This window comes from Megascapheus bottae, chromosome 30 (genome assembly GCF_031878675.1).
Source record: "Megascapheus bottae isolate mThoBot1 chromosome 30, mThoBot2.hap1, whole genome shotgun sequence".
Classification (NCBI taxonomy): domain Eukaryota; kingdom Metazoa; phylum Chordata; class Mammalia; order Rodentia; family Geomyidae; genus Megascapheus; species Megascapheus bottae.
In genome coordinates, this window is record NC_143538.1 from 9,028,238 (window position 1) to 9,051,416 (window position 23,179).

At 41.6% G+C, this 23,179-nt stretch overlaps 1 long non-coding RNA gene across 1 annotated transcript in view; it reads left to right on the forward strand.

Moving 5' to 3' along the window:
* Positions 1–13,357: 13,357 nt before the first annotated feature.
* LOC150044400 (uncharacterized) overlaps positions 13,358–23,179 on the forward strand; it is an 88,009-nt gene continuing 78,187 nt past the window's right edge. Inside the window, exon 1 of the long non-coding RNA XR_016533153.1 lies at positions 13,358–13,456. This is a non-coding gene — a long non-coding RNA (uncharacterized LOC150044400). The remainder of the gene's footprint in view (positions 13,457–23,179) is intronic.

Below are 23,179 nucleotides of genomic sequence, written 5' to 3' on the forward strand. Positions count from 1 at the left end.
GAGCCATTGGTTCTTGGATTTTCAGGTTCTTCTTGACCTTGATCAGTTTTTTTCTCTTTTTATCTTTTCTCATCAGATTAAATATTTCTTTTCTTTTTTTAAATTTTAATACCAGCCCTAGAGCTTGAACTCCAAGCCTCAGTGCTATCCCCGAGTTTTATTTTGCTCAAGATAGCACCTTATCACTTGAGTCACACCCCTACTTCTGGCTTTTTGGTGGTTAATTGGAGATAAGAGTCTCATGGACTTTTCCGCTCAGGTTGGTTCTGAATCACAATCCTCTGATCTACCTAAGGTTACAGGCATGAGTCATTGGCACCCTGTGATTAAACCCCTAAATAAAAATCTCCAACTGGAACATTGTGCCCTGAAAGAGATTGAGATTTTAATGCCTAGGTATGGCCCCAAATGTCATCGAAGAATAGATAATAGGAAATGGATCTCTCCAGGTTCTTTTCTGAACTTTGGACATTTTCATTATGATGACTACATGAAGGACCAGTCCTGGAGGGTTAGCTCCAGCTCCAGCATTCTGCACAGCCTGCTGCCTCACCTGGGGCCATGTTTTCTCCACCAGAATGCCCAAGGAATGCCTACAAACAGCAGAGTTACATAGTTCTGCTTACCCCAGCTATTTTCCCTGTGACTGTGACAAGTACTTAGCCGCAACTTGTCCGACCTTCAAATTCATCCATGTCTTCCTGATAAAACCCTACTTATTCCCAAGGGTAATTTCACCAAAAGCTGTGATGCCGTAATGATTCTCTACTGGAGTATTAGGAGTTGTACTGGTATGTTAGATATTATGCTCATTAGGGCTATGAGTATATTGTTGTGGTCTTAGAACTATACCTGGATATTAATTTTCTGGACTCTGATGTTCTTTATATATGTGTCCTTTGTCTGCCTTGTACCCCCCGCCCCAAGTTCCTCTTGAGACATCCACTAGAGATTGATGGATAGACTTCCTTCTCCCTCGCTGAAGGCTGACTGCAGCTTTATAGCTACAAAAGACCAATTTCTAGATATTTCTGCATGGATAGTATATTCCATAATTCCCTGCAAGGAATGTGGACTATGTATTTCTGGAAAATTTTATTTTGGTATTCTATGTCTAGTGGGTTTTTCCTCCTCTTTGTCTAATGCTTGCTTCTGGTCACAACCTTCCTCTTCCCTCCAGATGTATATTTTAGCTCATAGGCCAATCTGCCTTGTCTTAATTAATTCTCTCATTTGGTCAGGTGAGTAATAATGTATGTCACATATGTTATAAAGCATGTCATATAATGGGGAAGCTTAGATGCACTTCGGAGAAATCTGATATCATGCAAATATATGTAAATAACTTGCATATATGTGTGTATATAGCCATACTCATATACATATCCATACTCATATATCCATGCTCATATTTCCATACTCATATATATACCTACTCATATATATACATACTTACATATATATGTACATACTCATATATAAAGCTTGTATATTGTCACTAGTTAATTTGATTCTGGCTCTGTAGCTCCCAATCAATGGATCAACATAAGCATGTCTAGGCATCTATCACTTCTTGCCCTAGGATTTGACAGACTGGAGCATGTATCATGGGTACAATCAGCATTTCTGGACCTCACCCACTGTCTTTAATCTGAACTTCCTGTCGTATTCTCCACTGATGCTGCATCAGTGGATTCCATAGCTGCTGATTTCAGGACTGCTGTCATTTGGTTGGGCTTTGCCTCCCTCTCTTCCCCTCCCTCCTGACTCCTGTGCAACGTTGTGGGCGCAGTACATACAGATGAGGACACCTGCCATCTGCCTTTCAGGAAAACAGATGATAATGAAGAACAGCGCTGTTTATGCAGAGGATTTGCAATTTCATCACAATGCACTGAAATGGAGATTTCGTTTTGCATTAAAAAAATGTTCGATTAACAATAGAAATAGTTTCAAGAAGGTAGGCTACATTACCTATACTAATCAGGATTTTCCAGAGAAACAGAATAAATAGTGATGTGTATGTATGTGAATGTGCATGTGTGTATGTATATCTGGGTACACACACATACACGCAGGCTTAGGTCATTCAGAGGCACGAGGAGCTCGTTGTGTCCAGGACTAACTCAATGGGATAATCGTGGCTCCAATGTCAGCATCCTTCCTCTTGGCGCTGAGACCTTGACACTAGCCTAGAAACAAAGGTTTTCTTAGTGACTTTTTGAAGTGATGGTTAAACAGAGCCAGTCCTGTTCCTATTCACCCATTCCTAGATCTGTCCACTGCTATGCTAAGTGATGAGCCGAAGCATGCATGGCTTTCTGGAGAAACCTTTCCTAGCCATTCACACTTGTGCTGTGGGTCTCGCATCACAACTGCACTGTGAAAGCCCATCCCATCGTTTTATCTTTCAGGATGCTGAGGAATGTGGTAAGGTCAATACATTTTTTTTTCAGATGAAAGGTATGCCTGTTACCTGGAGCAGGTGAGCTTTCTTTTTTTACATTAAACAACAAACTTCTTTTCTAGGTATTTCTAAAAGCTGGAATGGCACAACAAAATAACTCTTGTAAATACATACAATATAAATAAAGCATTATTATAAAGACATGAGCAGTCCAGTCTCATACATGACCGCTGTAAGTAATTGCAAATAGCATAAATAAACTCCAACCAATGTATAGATCCATCACAATTCATATTGGTATACAAAGTTTCTTGTCTTTTAGCACACATATCACATTATGAAATACCCAACTATGGATTCGTAGTAAAAAGAAGATCAATGCTGAGTACAGGTAGCTGCCTAAGTTTCTGAAAGACCAGTTGTTGCCCTGAAATGAATTCACCACCAGCAAATGATGTCCCTTGAAGTCCACTGCTTCTGTCCCTCTTGAAGGCTGAACTTGGCTGTGCTTATGGCTCACTTCCCCGAAAGCAGACTTGCCTTCAAACGTTCCATCACCTGATCCCACTCCTGACATATCCAAGTTAAATATTTGGATCTCGAAGGACATCTGTGTATTGCATGTTATTTAAAAACGCAATGGAAGTAGACAGGAACAATAACACGTTCCCCACTGTGAGTAATCTTTATCAGATAATATTCGCTGCTCCACTCAAACACTAAGTGACACTTGAAAGCCAATTCCCTGTTTGCCACAGAGATAGCTCTTTCCCTACCCAGGCCTTCGGAGTTTGGGGTTTCATTGTTTCCAAATGATTGCAGAATGGTGAAGGATGATGGGAGGTCGAGATCCCCCGGTATGCAGAGGAGTTGAGGACCACCTTGCCCAATTACTGTTCCTTGCCATTATTATGCACTGGTGGCTTCTCACTATTTTTTTTTTTTTTTTAGCCAGAAGCAAATGAATATATTATCCACCAGCATCAAGATACAGGGCAAAATAGATGTCTGAGGCATGGGTGATTGAGATTCCTCCTGTGTGTGTGTGTGTGTGTGTGTGTGTGTGTGTGTGTGTGTGTGTGTGACTGTACTTCAGAACTCAATTTCTTTTTTTTTTTTTTATCTGAGGGTTGACATGTATGAGAGTCCTGAGAGACTTGTCTATCAAGCTATAACACATGCAGCAGAAAAATTAGGTTGCTCATACTCAGGCAGAAGGAGCAATGACAATTTATAGAACTGCCCCTTAAGTATTAATTACATCTGTATTTACTCCAAGAAAAGGGGTCGTTCTCGCTCATGATTGCGGCTACATATCATTGTGACTTCTGAGGAGTTAAAAAATTCCTAAGGAGAGATGGGTACACATGGACCCACGGGTAGAATGGTCCCATTTTTTCCCCTCTCCTTTTAAGACTTACACCCAATAACCCAGTGAGACTAGGTTTGTATTAATGTAAGTAACTGGGCAGGATGTTTTGCTAGGACTGGGACAGGACTTGGTTTGCATGCCTACTCCTGAATATGTGTTATCTGTGTCCAGAAAGGAAGCTGCTGGTGGCTTCTCCTTGTCATTGCAGATGCTGGAACTGCCAAGATCCTAGAAGAAGGCAAGATGTGTGTCCAAACCCTCACCATAAACTTCTAATGCAGGCTAACCAAATAAAATCTACATATTGGAGTTAAAAATACAAATTAGTCAGTGATGTGGTGAGCATTTCTATGGCACATTGCAAATGAAATCGAAGTGAAGAAAATGATGCTTTGCTCTGGGAAGAGAGATTTGCAAAGAAAGTCAAGGAGAATGCAGGGACTGTTGGCTCTAACTAAATGGTGATGACCTGGGAGGTGCAACTAGACACACCTGCCACATAGCATTTTAATTATATTATGGTGCCAGTCCTGGGCAGCGGGGGCTGGGGGGAGCGTTGAACTCAGGACCTGAGTGCTGTTCCTGTGCTTTTTGTGCTCAAGGCTACTATTTAAGCCACAGGTCTATTTCTGGCTTTTGGGTGTTGAATTGTAGATGAGTTAAATTTTACTTTTCCATAATTAAAAACATTAAAATAAAACCATACTGCTACCAGAAAACTAATCAATAATCTCCTGTGTCTTGTGGTTGGAGTCTCACGGAGGTGTCTCTGAATGAGCAGGAATTGGAGATCGTAAAGATGTACAGTGTGATGTTTCTGCTCTGCACAAGACAGTATCTAGAGCATGAACAGACAAGGCAAAGACTCGAAGAAGAGATTTGCAGGTGGTAAAGAAGCATTTGAAATAAACACGATACTTCACATCTTTCCCTAATAAGGAAATGGCTCATTGAAACGACAAAGGGATACCTCAAAAAAAACCTGCTTGAATGGCCTAAATCCATCACGCAGACAACAAACACTGGGCAAAGATATGGATGGGTGTTCTCTGCGGGTGGGAATGGAAGATGATATGGACATTTTGGCAGTTTGATGATATCTTACAAGACAAAACATACTCTTACCATATGATTCCACAATCCCAAGTTCTTGGTACTGACCCAAAGTGGTTGGAAAATGCGTTTACACGAAAATCTGCATATGGGTGTTTATAATAGCTTTATTCATTCTTGGCAAAAAAGCATTCGACATCTTGAAAGCAATTAGGATGTCCTTCAGGAGGAGAGGGTATAAATAAATGGCAGTACGTCCAGACAATGAGTATTATTTATTCCGTGGGAAAAGGGAAAGATGATGGAGCTATGTAAGAACATGGAGGAAACTTAAAGGCACGTGACTAAGAGAAAGAGAACACAATCTGAAAAGGCTGTGTTAGATGATTCCAACTGTATGGCCTCTTGGAGGGAAAAAAAAGCAAAATGATGAAGACCATTAAACTCAGTGGTTGGCATGGGTTGATGTGAAAGGGTCTCTAGGTATAGTATGAAATGTTTTCATGGCAGTGAAATGACTATAAATGATACTATCATGATGGCTATATACCACACACTTATTAAAGACCAGGTGAATTGAAGCCACCCAGTATCATCTGTGTGCTTTAGAAGGTGGTGAGATTTTTGTAGAAAGCTGTCAGTTATAGCTACTGGTCATGGTGATAGTAGCAGATGCTGTTCAAGGGGGCTTATGGCTACACTCTGTCCCTTCCTCTCGATTTTCCTGTGAACCTCCAACTGCTCTAACAATAAATTCTGATTTTAAGATCTAATACCAAAAAAAGTCTCCGATGTCCACCTGGATTTCTGTTGAGAAGAAAGGTGGCCTGTCAGTGTAGAAAGATAAAGACTCAAGTCAGCCTTTGTACAAGTGCGCTTTGCTTAACGAGGGATGCCAAGAACTGGAGCGGAAGGGATAGAGGAAAAACAAACATCGAACGAACCAAAAACAGGGAAGTGGGGAACTCATCAATGATAAACTCTGTAAATTATTCCTTAGCTGCTTAAACCTCTCCCTGGGGCTGTTTTTCCATACCTATGACATTCTTAATTTGAGAAGTCTTTAAGTTAGGTTGCACTTGATTTCTCAGTTTAGAGAAATAGGTAGATCTCCTCTGTTGATTAAGTATGGGTGAAGAATGTTGGTTAACATTTATCTAAATCCTGTGGCCTATTTTGGGACGTGGTGCTTTGGGTTTGATAAACCCCTTTGTGGCTACTCTTACAAGTCTCCCCTGCCTAAACTAAAACCCCGGGCGATTCATAACAGCATTTAGATATGGCCCTAAATCCATGATGTGCTCACAGGGTCCTGTCAAGAAAAGTGATCTGGGTGGTTAGAAAATGGAGAGATTTCTAGACCCCAAACAAGATCTGCTGCTGTAATGGAAGTATCCCCACAAGTGGGTGGTGATGGGATAAGAAGGGAAGTGGTTCCTAGAAGAACTGTACCACTTGAACCACGCCCCAGTGCCTTTGGATTATTTTTTAGATACGTTCTAGCTTTTGCCCAGGATTGGCATTCAATGACAATCCTTCTACTTTGACATGCCACATCTCTAGAATTACAGGCATTGTCTCACCACGCTTGGCCGCCAACTTTTGTTTTTTCTTTTTAAGTTGATGATCTCAGATATTTATCATCATGAGGCAAAAACCAGACTGACACACCTACTAAATTACATTCTCTGGTGGTGAGACCCAGGAATCTATACTTGGAAACTGTCCCAGGCTATTTGGGTGTGACAGGTCCTGAATTTGAGGGTGTTTTTTTTTGCTCAGCTGACCTGTAAGGCCCTTTATATGTTTCATTGTTGCAGACTCAACAATGTTTATTAAGGTTCTCAAGTCCAGGTTTCAGACCCAAATGCAAGTGATAAAGTGGGGAAATGAAAGAAATTTGTCCTTGAGAATAAAAAGAAAGGGATGGACATGTAGTAAACAAAATCTATAAATGTTTTCACTAATCATAAAGTTCCTTGTAGACACAATTTTTTTAAAAAAAGCATTCATGCCTTACAAAACAGGAAAATAACTTCTGAGAATCAAAACAAGCGAACAAAATGTATAAATTTGTCAAGATGCAGTTTCAAAAAACTATTGGTAAGGCAGGTGCTCATGGCTCACACCTGTGAGGTAGACACTCAGGATGCAGACACACACACACACAAAATCAAAACAAAACAACAATACAAAAGAAACTCTTGAAAATTTAGAATACCCCGGAGATATTACAAACAGAAACATGGGAAATTGGCCTAACCTACTTGACCTAACAGAACACTGAATAATGAGGCATTCCCGAGCTATAGAAACAACTCAGTATACTCTTCTCTTGTCCATATTCTCTTAAGTTGGCTAGACATGTAACTCTTTTCCGATGGAGGAGCGTTTTGCAGAGCTTCTTTTTTTTCCATATTTTTTATTGTAATTAGTAAAAGGGTTACATGATATTTGCCAGATAGAAGGTGCATTAATTCACATACATTGATACCCTTTCACATGTCTTGGTACCCATTTCCCTCCCCCCCCACACCCCCCACTTGTCTTGGTTTTCCCCCCTTCCCTATCAAATTTCAAATATCCAAATACAAATAAATTCAATATATCAGATAACAAAGTGAGATACTATACCAATATGAGATAACCAAGGGACAGCAAAGGAGATGAGAGACAACATAGTACCTTAAGGACAACAATCATTCATTATATGGCTTTTGTTTCACTATCCTGGAGGTCCTTTCAATTAGCTTCACATTATATGGCCTTATGTATCAAGATTTTGCTCTATTGCAGATCTCTGCTAGTAGAACCCAAGGTTTCTACTGATTATGACGAATGAGGGAAACCATTGAGCCTAAGTTCCTTTGAGTCTGGCTTACTTCACTTAATACGATTTTTTCTAAGTCTTTCCATTTCCTAACAAATGGGGCGATGTCATTCTTTCTGACAGCAGCATAGAATTCCATTGTGTACAAATACCACAACTTGTTGATCCACTCATCAACTGAGGGACATCTAGGTTGGTTCCATATCTTTGCTATGGTGAATAGTGCTGCAGTGAACATTGTTGTGCAAGTGGATTTAGTATGTCCTGGTTTCTGGATGGTTGGGTAAATGCCAAGTAGTGGAATTGCTGGGTCATAGGGGAGCTCTATGTTTAGCCTTTTGAGGCACTGCCACACTGCTTTCCATAGTGGTTGAATGAGTTTTGCAGAGCTTCTTTACTGGGCCATTGTGTTTGATGAAATGGTAACTTGGGCCACAATGCAAAGAAAGGCAAAACCAAACAAAATAAGACAAACAAAGCTAGCAAAAAGAACTATAACGATAAAGGCAAGGGGGGAAGACATGTATGATAAATTAATCTCCCATCATCTTTGATCTAAGCACAATGACTGTCTTAGCAGATACTAAGGAGCATGTCTTTTATTTGTTAAAAAAAAAGTCGGGATAATTCATTCTTACATTGCCTTTGGTGCCAAAACTGAGGTTATTTTCCCTTGGCTTCAACATCTGTGGCTACCCAGAGGAGTGAATTGGCCAATAAAAGTTTTTAGGCTTATGAAAAATCTGGCATTAAAAAGATGACTGCTAAGTATTCACTTTCATACATGTAACAATAGGTTTTGGTAACTCACTTCTATGGCTTGGACATACAATAGATTTCAAAATGCCAGAAGTAAAATTGATGGGTTCAGTTGTCAGTGTTGGAAGTTGTTTGTCCATGAAATGACTTTGATGTGGCCTAAGATGTGGCTTTTATTTAACGAATTAATTTATTTGTATTTTTAAAAAATGTTTTTGGTATTTCAAACCGCCTGCAGGAGGGAACTAGAAGGCATCAGATTATTTTCCCCTCTCAGGAAAATATTTTAAAAGCTCGGTGAGAGCTCTATTTCCTAAAGCCACCTGTCACCTAAAACACAATGTAATCAGGCCCAGATGCTGAACCCCAACCTGGTAACCTCATGACTGGAGAGAAAATACTTCAGTCATTCCCTCTGCACATCCTTAATTTGTTCGACGCTTAACTTTCAGGCCATATTTTCTGCTTAAACTTAATAACTCAGCGCTGACATTCCTTTCTCAGTGATTCTAAAGTTCCACTCGAATGCCCCAGCACCTGCTCCCAAATGCATTAGAGGCACGGAAGTTGTATTTTTCCTTTCTTTCTTTCTTTTCTTGAAGTATCAGTTTTGTTTTCTTTGCTCAGCCTGGAGGCCATCCTTTGAATGCAAGGAAATAGAAGATACTTGCTTCTATTCCATTGTGAAATTTACTAGCATCTTAGGTTTCCCTACTTAAGTTTTTGTTGATACTGTTTCTCTCTACCAACAAAAATACTTCAGTCCTTAGATTTTCTTTTTACCTTTTTTCTGTTGTTTGTTTTTTGGTGTTTGAGTCCATGAAGTTCATAGATTCAAATCCTGATTTTTGGAATGTCTGAACGATTTTCCAGATAGCTTAAAAAATAAACTTCAAAGGTTTATTCATGAGGATTTTCCATCATATTGTTTTTAAAAACTTGGTGGCATTTGGCAACATTGAGAAGAATATTAAATATCATCATGAGCTAATTCCAAAATTTATCTTGCCTAAAGAATCAGAGTTGAGGCTTTAAAATTTTTTTGTTAAATTTGCTTTTTTTTAAAGAAAGATCTGAGCCTATAGAAAAAGTTCTGTTTAATTGAAAAATTATAGAAATATTCATTTAAAGAGGGACAGGAGGAAATCAGAGACAAATTTACCATACTTTAAATATAAAAGGTTAAAATTAATCTGCTTCCTGTATAAAATTATTCTCCCACATTTTATCTGTTTTTAAATCAAGTTGCCATTTTCACATTAGAGAATTAGTGATCAAAACATATACATATATGAATATAAACAAAATGTGTTGATTTTAGAGTGTGCATATGTGTGCGTATTTATTTATTTATTGGCAATAAATGTGCACAGGTCAAAGAGAAATGTTGGAACAATTGTAAGTCTTTGAAAAGCTAAGATGACTTTAGAAAGATACAACATTTCTTCTAAGAGCATTTTGGTAGTATATGAACATTGTGCTGTGTCCAAGAGACCCTAAGGTAACACTTACTGAGACTCTTCTATGAAAGGGTTTAGTAAGCACTATTCCTGAAACTGCCATATGTTTCACCTGGTATTCCTGGTACTCTGAAATCAGGGCCTTTTACTTTTTCTTTTCTCTTCTTCTTTTTTTTGAGGGATGGTGGTCACTAGGTTAAAATAATAATCTCTCTCAATACAGCCTGTTTGGAGCTGCTTTATTTTCTAAGACTGGCCTAAGCATGTGGGAAGGCCTTATTATATTTCCCTTTAACTCCAGATAACACCAAATAAACCCTTAATCACACAAGAAATCACTCAACTTTTACTATTCCTTCTGCTCCTTGACCTGCCACTCGCCCATTTCATTTCCCATGGACTGGCCTCTTGGCCTCCGTCTTTATAAGCCGTATCACCTGGCCATCACACAGCTTCCAGCTCCTGCATCCTGTCTGGTGTCTGGTTTCTTCCAGGTTACCCAGAGTTTACAGACTGGATGTGATGCCTCTTCCTCCCCAACCCAGCTAACTCCCCTGACCCCCTCTAGAAACGCCGTTTCCCTCCATGCATTAAAAGTCCTCCATCTATGAGCCATGGAACCATCTTCATTGCTTCAGGAAGACTTTTCTTCTCTATCAGTGAAGTGTAACATTCTCCCCCTCTCATACCTTAAGTTACAGAATGAAAGTGATGAACCCTTGCCTTCCATCCCTTAAACACATCTCAGGATCTCAAGCTTGGCATGTCCTGAATTCCCTTCCCTTTCATGCTTCCTTTCCCCATTTCTTCATCACACACCCAAGCACCTTCCATTTGGCCACATCTCGTTTCTTTTTTATAGACCCAGGATAGTTCCACCACCAGATGCTAAACTATGTGGGACTTTAACCCTCTCACTCCCATGTGAGAGACACAGAATGTGTGAGTGGTGGGTGACGTAGTGATGAGTGAACGTAGTGGTGGGTCTTTCTAGACTTGTGAATTACTAAGATGCTTTCCTACTGAAAAGGGGAGTTAGCTGTAGCCAAGATTCTTGTAAAGATGAGGGAGGGAGTTTTAATAACCACTTCACATAGTGCTGGAAACATGATGTATGCAACAAACATCTGAGGTAGTTTTTACTATCATCGATCATCAATATGATTATTATCCTTCAACATGCCACCGGAATCTGTCCGATGCATAACTACACACATAAGGACATGTATGCGCACACATGCATGCCTTCCTTCTGGAAGTAACTTCTGCTGAAAACTTCCTCTCCTCCCGAGGCATTCTTCCTCAACTCCTGGCCTGAGTCTTTCCTTCTTAGATGATAGGTAGGGCTCTGAGTGCCTTGAAATCAAAGGCATTAAGAGATAACCACAGTTTCACGTGTTCAAGCTTTTCTTCATTGAAATCCATAACCTGGTAAGAGAAGGGCTTTCAGTGGACGAGGATTAGTGTGGTTATCAGTGCTTTTCAAGTCCCTGCACGTGGGTCACTTTCTGCTTTGACAGGAGTGGACTAGGCGCAAAGGACATGACGTTAGGGGTGGGGGTGGGAGAGCTTTGAAGGGTGGAGACCTGCCATGTCCACAGCTGTGGGAACCTGAGAAATGTAGCCAGGCATCTCCTGTGTGAACACAGGGTTGTGAGTAGAAGGTCCCAGGGTGAAGATGAGGAACACATCAAAATCACCAGGCCTGCATGCATCCCATTCAGTGCACATGGGAAAGGTACAGAAGGTAAACTGATTCAAGTGGGTGGAGGGTCACACACACAAATGTGCCTTTCGTTGCCTATCCAATAGCCACTGTATGAGTGCAGACTTAATTCTTTTAATATTTTTTGTCTTCCAGGCTTAGGGCTTATCTCAAGGCCTGGGTACTGTCCCTATGCTTCTTTTACTCAAGACAAGCCACTCTAAAACACTGAGTCACAGCGTCACTTCCAGATTTTTCTGTGTATGTGGTACTGAGACATCGAACCCAGGGCTTCATGCGTGCTAAGCAAGCATTCTACTATGAAGCCACATTCCCAGCCTCACTTAATTCTTTTTTTTTATTTTGGCCAGTCCTGGGGCTTGAACTCAGGACCTGAGCACTGTCCCTGAGCTTCTTTTGCTCAAAGCTAACGCTCTACCACTTGAGCCACCATGCCAGTTCCAGCTTTTTTTGTTTTTGTGGTACTGAGGACTCAAACCCAGGTCTTAATGCATGCAAGGCATTCTACCACTAAGCCATATTCCCAGCCCAGCCCCACTTAATTCTTGATTGCTTTTTAAATGGATGCAGAGCCCTTTAGTATCTCACAAACATGTAACAAGAAATGTCTTGATTCATGGTCACTCTGAAAAACTTGGGGATAATTGTGCACTTATGAAACTGGTGTTGGGATGAGAAAAGGACGGTGCCAATAACCTCCTGAGACTTTAGCTTGGGTTTATGCTCTTTCTCTCTCACTGGAGGGCAGGGGTGGGACCTCACAGGGGGGATTCAGGCTCACTTTACCCTTGGCTGTGCACGTGGATACACTCCCCTGGGGATGAGTGCCTGGTGTCCTGGAAACAGCTGGACAGGAGGGTTGGATTTCAACATCTGGTTTTACTTCTGCTCCATGGATTGTTGCTGTTGTCCCTGGTAGGCAAGGTCTTTGTGCCTCGAGACCATTTCCTCTGCCGGAGGCATGCAGGAGACTCCGTGAACAATTGAGCTAAAGGTGTAGAGGTTGGTCACGCAGGTGGAATTGTCCAGGCCTGTCCACTGGCGGAGCTTCTGGGGTCCTTCCCTTTTGTTGTGCTGGTCATGGTTCAGCTAGGGGTCACCTTTGGTCAGCCACACAGACTGTTTCCTTCTTTCTTTCCCTACCCATTGTTTCTGCTCACATGGCTTTCCTGATTGGTCATTTGTTCATGTAGAGAGAGGTAGAAGACTTGGTTTTCAATTCAGCTTCACTGTTCATTTTCTTCTCAAAGGTCTGAGAACTTCACCGAGCCTCTATTTTGCTGTTGTTGTGTCAGTCCTTGAACACAGGGCCCTGGCTTCTGTTCCTGAGCTTTATTTTTGCACTTTACCGTTTGAGCCACAGGGCCACTTTCAGGTTTTTGATAGGTAATAGGAGGTAAGATTCTCACAGACTTTCCTGACCAGGCTGGCTTTGAACTGGGGAGTCTCAGATCTCAGCTCTGGAGTATCTAGGATTATAGGTGTGAGCCACCATCGCCAGGCCTGCAGAGCACGAAGGTTGAAAGGTGTTGGGATTCGGGGAGGTAGTGCTTCTGACATCCTTGGACATGGTTAGGGGTCCCCACCAACGAGTGTTTACTTGTGTGTTCTTGACTGGGGATGGATGGTCAGAGGTGTGGACAGATTCAGTTGTGAGATGGTGTAGACGGAAGGTAGGTGGAAAGATCTGGAAAGAAGGCACCTAAGGGCCATCAACTCTGTCTGCAGGGTTCATCCACCATGGACCTTGATGAAGAAGAGATGTCCTGAGAGAGGAGCCCAACCCACCCCGGAGTTCTGGTCATGTGATCAATGTGCTGTTGCAGCCTCTTCTCCTTTCAAGGATGAAGTAAGCTCCAAAATGCCACTGTCTGTCTGTCTGTCTGTCTGTCTGTCTATTTGTGTCTGTCTGTTTGTCTATTTGTCTCGGTCTGTCTGTCTTTTTGTGTCTGCCTATTTGTGTCTGTCTATTTGTGTCTGTTTGTCTATTTGTGTCTGTCTGTCTATTTGTGTCTGTCTGTATATTTGTGTCTGTATATTTGTCTCTGTCTGTCTGTCTATTTGTGTCTGTCTATCTATTTGTGTCTGTCTGTCTGTCTTTGTTCAGCCTGGAACATCTCTAATCCTCAGCAGAGACCTGGCTATTAGTCCCCTTTCCCAGGGAATTAGCAGATACAGAGGATGGGGGAGTGGGTCGAGAACTAGTCCTGTGGCCGGTGTGAGGGAAGAGAGCTGCACGAGGCTAGCCTTAAAACGTGGAGCATCCCTGCAGGATGATTATGTGACTGACACATTGATGGCTCTCCATCCTCTGGAAGAGGAGCCATGTAGCCCAGGGAGAGACATGTCAGGCTTCCATCAGTCCGTGCGAACCAGGACACATGCTTGCCTTTCCATGTCATGGGGAGGGTGGGGTGGAGGGAGGGTGGGTGAGAGAGTACCTGCAGCCACTATGGGGCGCAGGGGACCATCATCCACACCGGTAAATATGCCATGAACCCCCACTGGGATGCAACGGACTCCCTCCTTCGCGTGCTCAGATGGGACCCAGATTTTAAATTAGATTCACCTGAGCCCAGTCAGGGCCCTGTCATCCTCAGAAGGGAAGGGAAAAGAAGAGGGGAGGGGGTGGGCGGTGAGTGGAGGGAAATCTTTGTAGCCCAGCCCTTACCTGACTCGCCTCAGTAGGAGACACAGGCATCGTGTTTTATGTCAAGGAGAGGTAGTTAAAATGCAGACGGCAGGATCGTGGTCTCAGAATTCGGGAGGTGTGTCCAGGCCCGTGGATCACTCATTCTCCCTTCCTTTGATGTATCACTTATGTGGAGAAAGGCTTTCATGTGTGCCTCCCATACAACGGGTAATTTAGTTCAGCCCATTATGAAGAAGTAGGAAGTCGAACTTCACTACGCTGACATCAGTTATTCTTTCAAGTCCTTGGGGACGGATTTATTCTCATTTGCTTCAGCCACTCTGAAACTCTTCCTGGTGGTTTTTCCTATAGAAGGTCATTTTCATGCTCCACCTAACCCACTGGAAAAACCAACAAGTTGCTAAGTAACATAAATAATAAATAAATTAATAAATAAATGGAAACAAAACGTGCACTCTGAGGTGTGCACAAACATTTGGGAGAAGTTTGGAATATATTGGCTCATCTGGTTGAGCCCGGAGAATTTCTTATTTAAATTGGCATGTCATCACGAGTGTTACATTCTAGGTCCATTGTTCTAGTCATTTGAGGAACATGCTACAGTCCGTACTTGAAAATTCCCTCTTGCGCTCACAAAGTAAGCATGGTCACTTAAGATTTCTTAGCTGGTTTACAAGATACCTGCAAGCGATTGACTACAAAAGTCTGAGAAAGTTTTTTTTCTCAGATTGAATATTATGAGAGGACACTGGCTATATCATAAAATTCTGATACCTCAGTGCTTGATGAGCAATTGCTCAAATGAAAAGTGAATAAAGAAATACAAGAGTTGGTTCAATGAAAACAAAGGTGTGCCTTCAAATTTTGGTCTGAATTCTTCTGTGACCAAGATGTCAGTTTTTTTCCTCTGTTAAACAAAAGATGATTTTTTTTTAAAAAAAGCACCTGTCTTTTAGGTTTACAACGGCAAATGGATATGTTAAAGGAGGGCGCTGGGCATATACTTAGCTTTAGTTCCATTCTTCAATATAGTTAAAATGGTCAAAATCCCTCAGCTGTGATTTGTGGCTGTGTGGCTGGCGACATTTTGTTCAGAAAGAGGAGAAGCCAGACTTGATTGATGGATTCTTCCCTTCATGATCCTTCCTTCCTTCCTTCCTTTTTTCCTTCCTTTTTTCCTCCCTCCCTTCCTCCCTCCCTCCCTCCCTCCCTTCCTTCCTTTCTTCCTTCCTTCCTTCCTTCTTCCTTCCTTCCAAAGTTGGCCACATATTTGCTTACAGTAGGTGGTAGATTGATGAGGAAAGCCCCTGACTATATTTTTGTCTTCTTCACTAAGTGCATTTGATACCCCACTTCCAGACTATTGGTACAAAGAAGAAACACAATGTGTGCATGATTAATACACAAGTTTGAATTGCTTTTACCCTAGAAAAGAACTTGACGTCTTTTATTTTATTTTTTCCCCCTGCAATCTCTTACTTCTGTGTCATCACATAGGAAATCCATACATCAAATGATACATTTCAATGACTCAGAATATCAGTAACAATGCCCACTCTACATCCATAGGGTTAATGTAGCTGTTTTAACAAAGAAAAGCTTGCCTTCAAAATCACTTGAGTGAGTTGCGTAGTGAATCACTTATCATCTGACGGCCAGAGTGCTTTAAAGTTGGTGTCTTTATCTGAAGTAGTGGTCCCTGATTTAAATAAAAATAAGAAAGGTTTTACAGGGCATGGTATGGAAAAAAAAATAAGAGAGAGAGAAGCAGTGATGTTCTTCAAACATGTTTCCTGGTGGTTGGAACATTGTTTCGGTCTTGGCATAAGAGCCCTGCAGGTTTTGCAGAGTTCACAGCTGTTTAGGTTTAAGATGTAATTACATTTAATTACCAGTGTCAGATAAAACACACACAGACACTCTGGTCCAAGTGGAGCCATAGGGACACGGAGAGTGAAGTTAGCCATAGAAAAGTTAACGCTTGAAGCTGCATCTTTGATCCAGTTGAAAAGAAGTTTCTTACCAAGAGGCCTCTCTGAAGGGATGCCCGAGGGAAGCAAGGAGTAGAGATTCTGCATAGAAAGAATGTTGGAAGATGTATGTGCCAATTCTTAGGGAGATTTATTTTGATAAATTGTGCCATATCAATATGTAAAAAAATCTAATAAATATAACTCTTTAAAGAGGGCCCTGCTCTAATTTTACTGTTTCAGAGAAAAGGTTTGGCAAAAAGTCAGAATGTGCATTAAAAACACACTTTCAAAAAGGTCTCGTAAATAAAGTCTTTGAAATATGGCTTCGTAGTGAAAGGCATTTTAAATCATTTTGATAAAGAAACTAAATCAGACCCTTACATAAGAAAGGCAAGTCCCCCACCCTCCAAACTGATTATTTATAGATTGTTTGGAAATAAAATCTATGCAAGCTGGTTTATTCTTCCATTCTTTACAAGGCAACTATATAGTATGGTTTTCACAGCACACATGGTAGGTGGGTTAGAGAGGGGTTTGAAATGCACACAACTCAAGCATAGACGCTGCAGATCCAGAATATTTCTTTGGACTGTCTCCATGACCCTGAGCACATATCTGCCTCAGTTTCCTCGCTGTATCTCTGACTTGGGGAAGTTCAACTCATTTTGGACATGGAGTATTTAGCAAGTTACGTGTGTGGTCAAAGGAAGGGTCAGTGGTACCATCTTTCTCTAGCTCAGGCATAGATGGCAAAGAGATTTTTTTTTTTAATCTACAGTTGCCTAGCTGGTTAGAACCTAGATTCAAACTCTGAGTGTCCATCAGATGTATGGAAACATCTGCAGATAAGGGCACATTTAGAATTAATTCTCTGTCAAGTGACCAAACATACTTCATATGTGTGTACAGGTCTCACATATTTATAATAACAATGTAGAATAGTGTATGACAAGTTTATGTTATATTGTGGGTTATAAAATATGTATTATACACAGCAGGTAACAGTTGTTTCCAGTGGTCCTTGACTTCTGATCATTCTGCTTAACATTTTTCTTAACTTTACGAAGCTGTGAAAGTAGCTGCCTTTGATAACCAAAGCATGCTACTTGACGGGCAGAATTCAAAGGGTGAAATTCTTTAGAAAAAAATTCCTGAACTCACAGTCCAGCAAAATGAATTCCAGGACATTGGCATTTGTAGGGTGTGTGGGGAGGGAGGTCATGATAAAAGGAAGTAGAGGAACAAAGAGAGGAATTAGGGAGAAATACAGTCATATGATTCCATGCATAGCCTATGAAACTAGGCAACTTGAGGGAAAATGGGGTAGTCTGGGGAGCATGAGAGAGATGAAATCAGTCAAGAGGCATTGTATTTAACAGTTGACTTGCTGAGTGGCAACTCCTTTGTACAACTTGGGGATACTAGAAATGCAATTTAAGAGAAGGTGGGTGCATTTGGTAGAGGCTGTAGGGTGAGTTCTGGAGTCTGATCTTTTCTTGGTTCTGTCCAATCATCTCTCATGATTCTGAGTCGCAGTGAAACCATAAAACCAGGTGTGTCAGCAAGTCACAGGGGAAGCCTATGTCACACCAGGGGACACCGCATTGCCTAGCTCCTTCTGATTGCAGACAGTCAATTCTGTGACATGAGAAATCCAACAATATACTCAAAAATCAGATCTGTATTACTTTTCCCTGTCCGGTTTGTTTTAATTGCTTCAAGTGCATTTCAGATAGACAGAGCTAAGCTATGATATAGGTCAAGAGCATTTTACACGACTTTTAAATGAAGCTCGTTTACATGTACATATAGTCCCTTTGGAGTTTTATTTTGAATGTACATTAAGCGATTTTAAATGTACATAGAGTCTCTTAATGGAGTTAGGGCAGTGATTGGCTGCAAGATGGACCAATGTGGGAACTGCGTTTTCTCAGTAGGCTCTACTTGCTAGGGTTGAATTTTAACTTCCAAGAAGGTCCCATCCTCAGGTACTTTGGGCAGTGGTGGTCAAGAGCCTTCAGGAGGATGCACAGGCATCTCACATGGGTGACAATTCTCTTTACTGCTTCCCAAAGGCCTGGCATCCCTGCCATTTAACTTGTCTGAAACACAGTGGCCAAAAGTTGGTCTGGGAGGGGGATTGTCCCCCTCCTCTAGCATTTCATGCATATGTAAATGCACCCAGCTTCGTGTCCAATGGAATCGCCTCACCTCTAATAGGTATGCAGATAAGGCTTGTCAGGGCATTGAACAGGCTACATGTGAGGGCTGGGTTTCTGGGTATGTCTAATACTGAGCAGCAAAGCATAGCTGTGACGGGCTGTTCTTCCTCTATGTTCTTCGCATGAGCCAAACTTTGGTAGGGGTCTTGGAATTTTCTGTTCATCAATCAGAGTTCCGGTGTCCTTTCTGCTTTTAGGTTGCTTGGTGATTGCTGTGAAGTGCACAGAACAGCACACTGTAGAAGTTCTTCGTGAACTAGTTTGGGATCATTTGGTCCCTAAATGTGTGTACCCAACATTAGCTCAGAATTTCCTGTCCAGCCCCTAAGCTTTGTCTCTCTCTTCAGAACATAACACACTTCTCTGGTGGTGGTGGTGGTGGTGGTGGTGGTGGTGGTGTGTGTGTGTGTGTGTGTGTTTGATAACTGTTAGATTTTAGGAGGTCTGCACCGTAATGAATTAATTTGTTCTTTGTTAATGACGCCTCCCCCAGGGGTCAGGCCTTGCCTTGAGAGATTTTCCAAGGAGAGAGACATATAGACAATCAAATTTCTCCTCTAAATTTAGAATCTGAAAGCCTTGTTGAGAAATGTCTGCAGTGATCAGAATCATTTAATTCTGACTAGCCAAATGGAGGGGGAAAAATGTTGAGATTTTATAAATGCCACGTGGTATTATCACCCTATCTTCAGTGCATAACCCAGGACACACATTTAGTGGGAAACTTCTTTGCAAAGCACTGTTTAAAACTATTGAAATACCAGGTTTTTTTTTTCTTTTCTTTACAAAAAACGTGGCCTGGTATCCTGGTATCCATGAAGCTGAGGTCTTTTACTTTTCAAGTGCGTGTGTGTGTGTGTGCGTGTGTGTGTGTGTGTGCGTGTGTGCGTGCGTGCGTGCGTGTGCGTGTGTGTGTGTGTGTGTGTGTGTGCTGGTACTGGGGCTTTTTAAGTCAGGACTTGACTGCTGTCCTTTAGCTTTTTAACTAAAGACTGGCCCTCTACCATTTGAGCCACAGCTGCACTTCTGGATTTATTATTCATTTATTTATTTACGGGAGATGAGTCTCTTGATCCTGGGATCTCAGCTTCCTGAGTAGCTAGGCTTACAGGCATGAGCTACCAGCACCTGGCTTGCTTATCAAACTCTAACAAAATACACCAAGGAAAATGACTTCTCCCTTCTTTTGAGATTCATAGCGGTGCAGACACATTGAGGTCCATCCCTTTTTATATTAAAGCCATGCTTAGTCACATCTTTAGCACCTAAGGAGGATGCAATCACATTGTGGATGCCTACATTGTATTTCTCTGCAAGAAGAGAGACAGACAGTAAGGCAGATAAATGTCAGAAAAAATCAGGTTCTAAAACCTATCTGAAATTAAAAGGCTGCCATGAGATGTGACATTCTTAACTTCATCGCTACCCAGTAATTGTTAATTAGATTAATTACTGTCTGGTAGGCTGAGCTGGAAACTTCATTTTCATGCATTAAGGTGTGAGGTCATTCGCTCTGTCTGCTTGGGGCTATTCTTGGGATTTTCGAAGCAGCTGTAAGAGAAACTATAGCTATCAGGTGACTGCAGTCACCATACAAAATGAGAAAATCAAGTCTCAAAAGCCTTCAAGGGCCTATGTCTTCCACAAACCCACTTGTCGATTAAATGAAAACATTTCTTCCCAGTTCAGTTTCCCAGTCTTCAAACACTTCTCAATAAAAGGTTTGAGATCTTAGCCCTTCTAGGAAATGAATCATATTTTCTCCGTCATCCTCAGATTGCTATTGACTACTAATTCACCCAGTATTGATCTCAAGTCCATATTTTTTTCTTTTTATAGTTTAGATGGGGAATTATCTCATGGTATTAAAATACTTTCAAGTTTCACAGGCCCTTCTGATTCCTGTACCCAGAGGTCCAGTTACGTCCTTGTCAAACCCGGCAGCTCTGAGTGTTTAGACTTGACATTTTGCCTTTCAGTTTTTTTTGTGTCTTTCTTTAGTTTCTGTGTGTCAAGAGGTTTTATTATTTGCAGAATGGGGTTGAAGCATGTGTTGCTACAGGACTGAAAGCAGATCTGTAGCAATATGACGTCTCTATTTTTCTCTTGTTTGGAAAATTGCAAAAAAAAAAAAAGAAAAGCAAAAGAAAAAGACTTTATTTAGAAAGGTCCCTTGGTACTGAGATTTGTTTCTTTTTTAGCTGTCTCTGAACTGTGTAAAATGCAAAAAGGAGACTTGTAAAAAAATCATGTTTTCCCAAGTGTACATATAATGTGTGTTCATTATTAATAACACACACACAGTCTTAATAAAAATAAAGAAGTAACTAAAAGTAATCCACAGCCCTACCTATTTGGGGCTGGTAGCATTCATTTCTGTGTCTTAGAAAAAATGACATGAAAGGTTCGTGGACTCTGACCCCTTGCTTGAAGTATGGCTTCGGATAACACTATTTACTAGCTGTGTGCTTAGCTGTATTTTGGAGATATTAGTGATAACTTTAAAGAGATGTTGTGAATCGATAAGACGATGTACACAGAGAGCCCTTCAGGGTCCTTCTACTTTAGCAACACTGGATATGAACAGCTATTGCTGTTTGGTGTGTGTGTGTGTGTGTGAATGTGTATTGGTCCTGGGCTTAAACTAAGGGTTTGAGCCTATCCCTGAGTTTTTTCTTGTTCAAGGTTAGTCCTCTATCACTTGAGTCACAGCTTCACTTCTGGCTTTTTGGTGGTTCGCTGGAGATAAGAGTTTTACAGAATTTCCTGCCCAGGCTGGCTTCAAACCACAATCCTGAAATCAGACTCTTGAGTAGCTAGGATTACAGGGACAAACCAACAATGCCTGGCCAACCATTTGATATTTTATTTCATGTGTGTTATCTTCCCTCTATGAGCAAGGCCAGAAATGCATGTGTGTGTCAGAGGTTTTCAAGTATTGGCTAACATGTCAAACTATGTTGATCAGATATTTTATATACTCCATATACTGGGCACCTGAATTGAATGTACGTGTCATACAACTTTATTGAATCACTGTTATTTATACCATCGTATAAATCATCAATCTGAATAGGAAATGGAAGTCTGTTTGTTTTCCTCACAGTAGTAGAAAGAGCAATTCCATGGCAGCTCTTAGAAATGGAACCAGGTTCACTATGAGATCTGTAGGTCAAGGTGGCTCTGGGTACAGGGCTTGTGTCAGGATGGGAAGTGAAAGCTCACTTTACCTGTTGTGAAAGAAGAGTGAGAAAAGAGATCCTGGGTCCATTACTCATCCCCTGAATGTTAACAGAGGTCTTATTGAAAGCACCACCTTCAATGGGATTTGAACCTATGACCTATGAAACATGAAGCAGTTCTGCTGCCCAAGCTCCTGGAAAAGATTTTGTCCTGATAGGTAGAATCAAATGGACCATGAATGGCATCTAGCCAGGACCCTAGGGAGAATAGTTCCTTGTTCTTTGAGGTGGGAGGAACTGGTAAAAGGGAGTGTGTCCAAGTTGTTATAATGATTATGGTTTCAAGAACTAAGCCTGGGAATCAGAGGCATAATTGTCTAGGTTGAAATACAGCCAAGGCCCCAGGTTAATATCTTTGCTTTTGTAAGATGTGCCAACGGCTTGTTAATGATCTTCTGGGTTAGGACCTAGGTTTGCAAGAAAGAAGAGACTGAAAGAAGAGAGGGTGTTAGGGTAGAAAAGAAGCAGGCTCCAGGTTCCTATCCCTTTCATTGGACATCCCTTTGATGTTGGCTCAGAGGGTCAAACCAAGGCCCTGGGGTTGCCTTGAAGGCATTGCTGGTTGATTTCTGCTGAAACTCGTACTAGTATCGCTATGGAGTCTCCCAATCTAACTGGGAAAGAAGACCGAGATGGAAGGGAGGGGCCTGTATCCACTCCTGCTAAGCCACAACACCTGGGATGGTTCCTTTATGCAGAGGCCTTAAGATGTGGCAGGGCTAAGGGATCCGAGGAAAAGCAGAATTCTCCAGCCCACCCCTCCTACCCAGGGGCTGGCTGTTCCTGCCCATCTCCCTCCATCCCAACATCCCACATCTCCTCATCGTCGTTTCTCATTATTTCTCTCACATGCATGCGGTCAAACACTGATATCATAACGGTTGGGGCTTTTACCCAAATCATAAACACACATCTATTATATATTAAATACATATAGTTTATATATATCTTATATGACTTTTAACACCTCCAAACACATGTTAGATCAAGTCTAGAAAGAATGCTTCCCCAAAGTGGGCTTTGTCCCTAGGCAGTGAGCCTTCGGGAGGTGAGCAGGCTGTATTATTTCACAAACCAAGGTCCAGCATCCACTGTTAGTGAGGGGCGGGGCGAGCCAGCCTTGGCCTTTCTATGTGTACCAGTAAGAAATGACGTGTGAGCATCCTTACCTGTCTGTCTGCACAGGAGGACCATTCCCCCATCACCGTACCTTGGATTACATGTTGGCTTACATCTGGGTGTTAGGCACTAGTGATAGGTGAGAATGCACGCTTGTGTCCCTTCAACGAGGTGACCCCAAAGTCACTGGTCCCACAAACTCTTGGGCTCCCTGGACCCAGTCCTGCTGTGCTCTGATTCCTTGATTTTGCCCCTGACACCCCCTCCCTGCTGGTCCCCTCCCCAACCCAGGCCTGCACCATCTGTTTGACTTACCCCATCTCACCAGGATGTCTTTTTTGATTTAGGGCCAAATCTTCACTC